Source organism: Rhinoderma darwinii, chromosome 1 (assembly GCF_050947455.1).
Source record: "Rhinoderma darwinii isolate aRhiDar2 chromosome 1, aRhiDar2.hap1, whole genome shotgun sequence".
Lineage (NCBI taxonomy): Eukaryota > Metazoa > Chordata > Amphibia > Anura > Rhinodermatidae > Rhinoderma > Rhinoderma darwinii.
In genome coordinates, this window is record NC_134687.1 from 46,441,536 (window position 1) to 46,447,923 (window position 6,388).

The 6,388-nt window shown below is 45.0% G+C and overlaps 1 long non-coding RNA gene across 1 annotated transcript in view; it reads right to left on the reverse strand.

Annotated features, from left to right (window-relative positions):
* Window positions 1-1,593: 1,593 nt before the first annotated feature.
* The window catches only part of LOC142730218 (uncharacterized), a 57,568-nt gene continuing 52,773 nt past the window's right edge, over window positions 1,594-6,388 (reverse strand). Inside the window, exon 3 of the long non-coding RNA XR_012878915.1 lies at window positions 1,594-2,200. This is a non-coding gene — a long non-coding RNA (uncharacterized LOC142730218). The remainder of the gene's footprint in view (window positions 2,201-6,388) is intronic.

A 6,388-nucleotide genomic window follows, 5' to 3' on the forward strand; every position in this document is an offset into this window, starting at 1 on the left:
CTAAACTTTTACACCACATCACATGCACAAATGGGTGGTAAGTTTGCTCAGTTTAGGACTGAAAACTAGGGTGCTATGCCATGTAATGCACAGTGGCGCATTTAGCGGAGTGACCATCACGCTTGTGCCCACCCCACCCATCCTTTTTAGAAGTGAAGGATAACTTTATGTAGTTTGATCTCATCAAGGCAACTGGTCTCCATATTACCAATTAGGGCATTTGGACATTATAGAGTGGGGGGTTCCCTCGATCAGGACCCTCTCTACGAGCCACTAAGTAAAAGTGTCTCTGCACCGATCTGGTGAACCTGGCCCATACATGCACAATGAAACTTCTCCATTTTGGGTGTTCGCCTCAAAGAGGGTTCACTGTATTGCTTAGTCGGCCATTCATTTGAATGTAATACAATATAGACTACACTAAATACAAATGTATGACTAGAAAAAACTTCTACAGGAGCCGCACCCGCTGAGCTGAGATCAGCAGGCTGGCTGTTTTTAGAGATGAGGTCTTCTTGATGAGACAAATGTCGGATAACATTGCCTTGTTGGTAGAGAATGGGAGCCCTAAACAGCTGCACAAACTCAATGGGGTACGTGTCACAATCCATGGTCATGTGGACCCACTAGGCCGCACCGCCGTAGCGGAATAGCAGCTGGCCAAACAACAGTCCTAGTACATGAATACCTTTGATAGTGCAGACAGTAACGGAGGCTCGGCACAGATGAACTTGCAGACACCAGACGTGGTGTATATCAGCAGGCGTGACAGGTGGCACAACACGGCTCCAACACTCTAAGGCCCCATGCACACGACAGCAAAAAACCTCAGTTTTTGCGGACCGCAATTGCGGTCCGCAAAAACGGAGCCATTGACTTTCATTGAACACTGACACCTTTCCGTAGCACTACGGAAGGGTGTCAGTGCCGTGGAAATGTTCCGGGAATTATGGAACATGTCCGTTCTTTCGCATTTTGCGGGCCGTGCTCCCAGACTTTGTATGGGAGCACGGCCCGAAAATGCGGCTATCAGTCAGCGGCCGGCCGTGCCCGCAATCGCGGGCCGTGATTTTCGGGCACGGTCGTGTGCATGGGGCCTAAGGCAAAGGAACAACTATAGCACGGGATACAGGTAGCAGGGCACGGGAACAACGGGAACAGGATAACACTAAGGAACCCTTTGCTAAGACTAACATGGGTAAACACAAAAACCCTCAGGCAATGAGTGAAAAGGCAGAGCCCTTTTTATAGTGTGCAAAGGCCCATTAGGGCTGGAGGCGTGCGGGCGCGCACACTACGGGAACCAGTGCAGCGATGCGGAAGTGACGGCCATGGCTGCGGCCGTCGGGGGACATGTAAGAACGACGGTCCGCGGCTGTAGACGTTGCAGTAGGTCGACATGGCCTGTTTGAGTATACCCTTTGCCACTGACCCCATAGCAAGCATCATGGCCATCTGTTTGACCCTTGATTATGGATGCCGTCCAGACATATAGTTAAGAAATTACTTTATACTGCTGGCGTGATAGCTGAGAGTTTTGCAAAAAACTATAGTGCGCACAAAAAAAATAATCAGATAATACTTGAGAATATGTGTAAATGTTTCCTTTACTTTTATTCATAAAGCAGGTTCAGACATGATTCTAATTACTGTTATTAACATGCAGACCTGCCCTGTGCAGTAATTGGCCTATTAAGAGTGATATTTTACTTCCATTCAAAAACTTAAGGAGCATTTGTCACCACATGAGCCTTTGTACATTGGGGCATCTATAAGATAATATAGAGTTGCAAGTGAGTACGACAACACCCACTGAACAGTCCCTGGCAGGAAGCACTACGGCCGGGACAAGGAGTAGGCAGGTGGCCACCTACAACTCCATTATGGAGGAGCAGGAAAGGGAACTGCACCTTTTGGAGGGAATGGGAATTAGTTAAGGAAATGGGAAGTATGTATTATAAAAGCTAGTGGTTGGGGGGAAATAGTGGGGCAGTTGGTAATTAATTGAAAGATTGTCTATCTAAAAGCCACTTTGCTGAACTTGATGAGCTGCTGAGAGTGGTGGTTCTGAAACTTCTGCTTTCTGTGTCCTTCTTGCTGATAGCCCGGCAAGGACGACATGAGCAGATCACCATCCATTTCTTGCAGTAGTGAGGGAGTCGGTCAGGTAATCGTCCTCTGCCAAAGGCAGAACAGATTCCTTTGACAAAAATATAAAATCAAAAATTTTACTTGTTACAGTGACTTTAGTTTACAATAGGACAAATTATTTGCAATGTTTTAAGCACATGTTCAGATATTACCATTAACGGAAATCAGTGAGCGGACCGAGATTGATTTAGGTTCTCTTTAGAGCACTTGCAGACCTTTCTATAAATTAGAGGTCGCCCACGTTCGTGGACTCTGTCTAAGTGATCTTTTGCTATATATATGTGAAATGTTATAAAACAAATGTTTTTGCTGGACTTCCCCTTCAATGCACTATACAGTATATAGTCATGTGGAAAAGTAAGAGCACGTCATGTAAAGTTTGTTTTAACATATGTGGAAATCCCTGATGCCTTATTCACACGTCCGAGGTGCATCTGTGCTCTGCGCTGAGGGATGCGATATCACGCATCCCCCATAACCTAGAGTCTATGAAGGGATGCGTGAAAAAATAGGACATGTCCTATTTTCTCACTGACCCTTCACACGGTCCATTGAAACAACGGCCGTGTGAACGGCCACATTGAATTACATAGGTCCGTGTGACGGACGTTGTTTTGACGGCCGTCACACGGACGTATAACATGTTCGTGTGAATAAGGCCCAACATTACAATCAGGTTCAAATGATTAGAACATGTTTAGAGAGGATGTGTGATACCACCATTTCTAGATACAAAAAGTACTTTAAAACCTTTAGAAAGAGTGATATCGATGCCTGTGAGCTCGGAAAGGGATTTAAAAAGAGCAACAAGCAACTGGACATCAATAACGCCATTGTCTGGAAAGTCATCTGCCAAAAGAGGAGACTTGAAGCAACTGTAAACTAGGGCAAACTAATACAAAAGTGGTAAGGCTATGAACGCACTGCTGTACAGAGCCCGTCGGCAGTTCTGACATGTTTAATGGAAAGAATAGCGCAGAATGACATGCTATTCTTGATGTCAAAAAGCTACCGTTATGAGTGGAAGCCACGACTCGGATGTGAACAATGTTTTCGATAACTTTTCATAATAAGCTGCTATATGTGTGTGAATGAGGAATACAACCATTTCTAAACCATTATATGACTTGTATATGGCATTTATAGCCAGTTTTCCCCTCTGTATGCTATCTAATAGTCAGGTTTTCCCCAAGCTCAGCTCCAGAGTGGACTAACTATTATGATGTCTCTTATACACTGCACACACATAGAAGAGCAGATCCTGGTCTCCCAACTCTCTGTAGCACACCCTTAGAGGCAGTAGCATGGAGAAGATAAAGCAGTAATGAGCAGTATAGCTGTGAATCCAGCACTTGGGTGACATAGAACTCTCACTAGAAGCTGTAGCAGCGTCTGTTTTTCCCTTTGCCTCTCTGTGTCTCCCCCCAGCAGCTCCCTGTCCATAGACTTCTATGGGCAATATGTAACTTAATACGTCAATGAAGCTGATAAACTGTGTCGTCTCTCAAAACTGATTTTAGCAGTGATTTGAGAGTGAATAATCAGTACTAGATATATATAGGTTCAGACAGCACCAGATACGTGGAAGGATGGGGTTTTGCACGGATAGGGGCCCAACCCAAATATGAGTATAAAAGACACGACACAGCGCCTTGACACAGCGGCCAGCCACTATCAGCACAACTAGCGCTCGTCTATGCAGTTTTCCAGCACGGCTAAATGCCTGATGAAAGTCGCTTTGACCGAAACGTCGCACTCTGCCACTGGCATTAAAAACAAAATAAAAATACCTTTGTTTCAAAATTGGTGTGCCGGATACTCTTTTATGATCAGTACTAGAGGCATGGGGAGGAGTGAAGTGGTCCATAAGTGGAGAAAAAGGGAATTTTGCTCTAATAAGATATATTACAAAGTTTCTTAGCGCCTGCTCGGCTATTTCTGTAACTCCCATTGAACAGAATGGGGAGAGCGGCCCCCTTTCCACTAGTCCTTGCCTGGAATTGGCAGCCTGCAGCCGCCAAAGACTAAACAGATCTTTAGCTAAGTACAACTGCATGGACCTAGTTCCTATATATATGGTTGAGAAAACTGGATTCCGAAATCTGATACAGCAGTTAGACAGAAAGTATGACATGCCTGGTAGAAATGACATAATGTGTACAGAAATACCACAACTCTACAGTGAAATCCGACCCCCAGACGAAGACTTCCACCGAAACGTGCGTTGGGGTGTGACTCCAGACAGCCGGACACCGTGCTATGGGTAAGACTGTTATTTGGTATTCAGGATATGCTGTATTGTGTACCTCTGTGTTCATGTGACTGGCATTGTCCAGCCACTTCACCTACCATACCTTGTGTTTGATGGGTGATGGCCTGACATGTGCTACTAACACATCTAATCATATGTTTGTGAGCTTTACCTGGGCTATCACATAAGTGACTCCCCTATCAGTATTCCAAGTAAAACTCTTATATACATTTTGTATATATACATCCATATCCTCGTTTCTTTCCCTATATGTATTACATGCATATTATAATTTCAGACTTATGCTGTCTGGTTTCCATCTTCACACACTGTGGTCGCTATCATCTCTGTAACTTTTTTATGTAATAGTTTTTTTGTATTTGTACACAATAAAATGTATATGTTTTATAGTAACTAGTGGTATATTGACTCCTTTTTAGGTTGTTATTATTATCAATGATGAGTCATTACCAATGACCACATATCGGGACTATATGCGCCTTTCCTCCTTGCTTCCTTTTGATTAGAGATGAGCGAACCCGGTTTCGGTCCGAACATCGTGAAAAGTTCGGTTCGCAGCGAATCCGAACTTCACCGGGTTCGGCCGAACACGTTTTGACCGAACCCGGCTTATGAGTCACTGATTTTACGGTACGCGACATCAGGAGATAGTCACTGTCCAGGGTGCTGAAAGAGTTAAGCGATTGGCAGTAACTGTTTCAGCACCCTGGACAGTGACTTCCGATCACAAGATACATCAACTTGTAAAAAAAAATAGAAGTTCCTACTTACCGATAACTCCGTGCTTCTTCCTCCAGTCCGACCTCCCGGGATGACGATTCAGTCCAAGTGACCGCTGCAGCCAATCACATGCCGATCACAGGCTGCAGCCAATCACAGGCCAATCCCAAGCTGCAGCGGTCACAAGGACTGCCGCGTCATCCAGGGAGGTCGGGCTGGATGCCGAAAGAGGGACGCGTCACTCTCTTGACATCCAGCCCGAAAACCCTGGATGACGCGACAGTCCATGTGACCGCTGCAGCATGTGATTGGCCTGTGATTGGCTGCAGAGGTCACATTGGCTGAAACGTCATCCAGGAATGTTGGGCTGGATGTCGAGAGGGACGCGTCACCAAGGCAACGGCCGGGAGGCCGGACTGGAGGAAGAAGCAGGAAGTTCTCGGTAAGTACGAACGTCTTTTTCTTTTTTTTTTTACAGTTTGCTCTATATTGTGATCGGAATTCACTGTCCAGGGTGCTGAAAGAGTTACTGCCGATCAGTTAACTCTTTAAGCACCCTGGACAGTGACTATTTACTGACATCGCCTAGCAACGCTGCCGTAATGCTGGGTGCACACATGTAGCCACCCGTCATTACAGGAGCTCCATACATGATTTATTATGGGCTTTCTTGAATTACAGGTTTGGTCCGTATCGAACTTTTTCAAGAAATTCCGCGAACCAGCCGAACCGAACTTATCAGAAGTTCGCTCATCTCTACTTTTGATCATCACTGTGATTATATTATGAACAAGCGGAAGAGGGGGGTTTATGTTTGTCCTCCTTGTAGGTTTGGAGAAAGTATGACATGCCTGGTAGAAATTACATGTGTACAGAAATACCTCAACTCCACAGTGAAATCCGAAGAGTTGTTGAGGCGCAATTGGCTGCAGTTCCATTCTTTGCTTGTACTACAGACCTCTGGAAAAGCAGAGCTACAGATGCATACATGGCTGTCACCATTTACTTTATAACAGATCGATGGGAAATGCAATCTTGGTGTTTAGGCTGTACAACTCTGCACACAGATCATACTGCGGAGGGTTTATATGAGGCACTTGAGGAAACATTAACTAAAGAGTCGAAACTGGACATATCCAAAATGGCTGGAATAACCACAGATAATGCCTCTAACAATATCAGAGCATTTGAAGAATATAACTGGGTCCAATGTTTTGGCCACCATTTGCCCCTGGCAGTTAACAA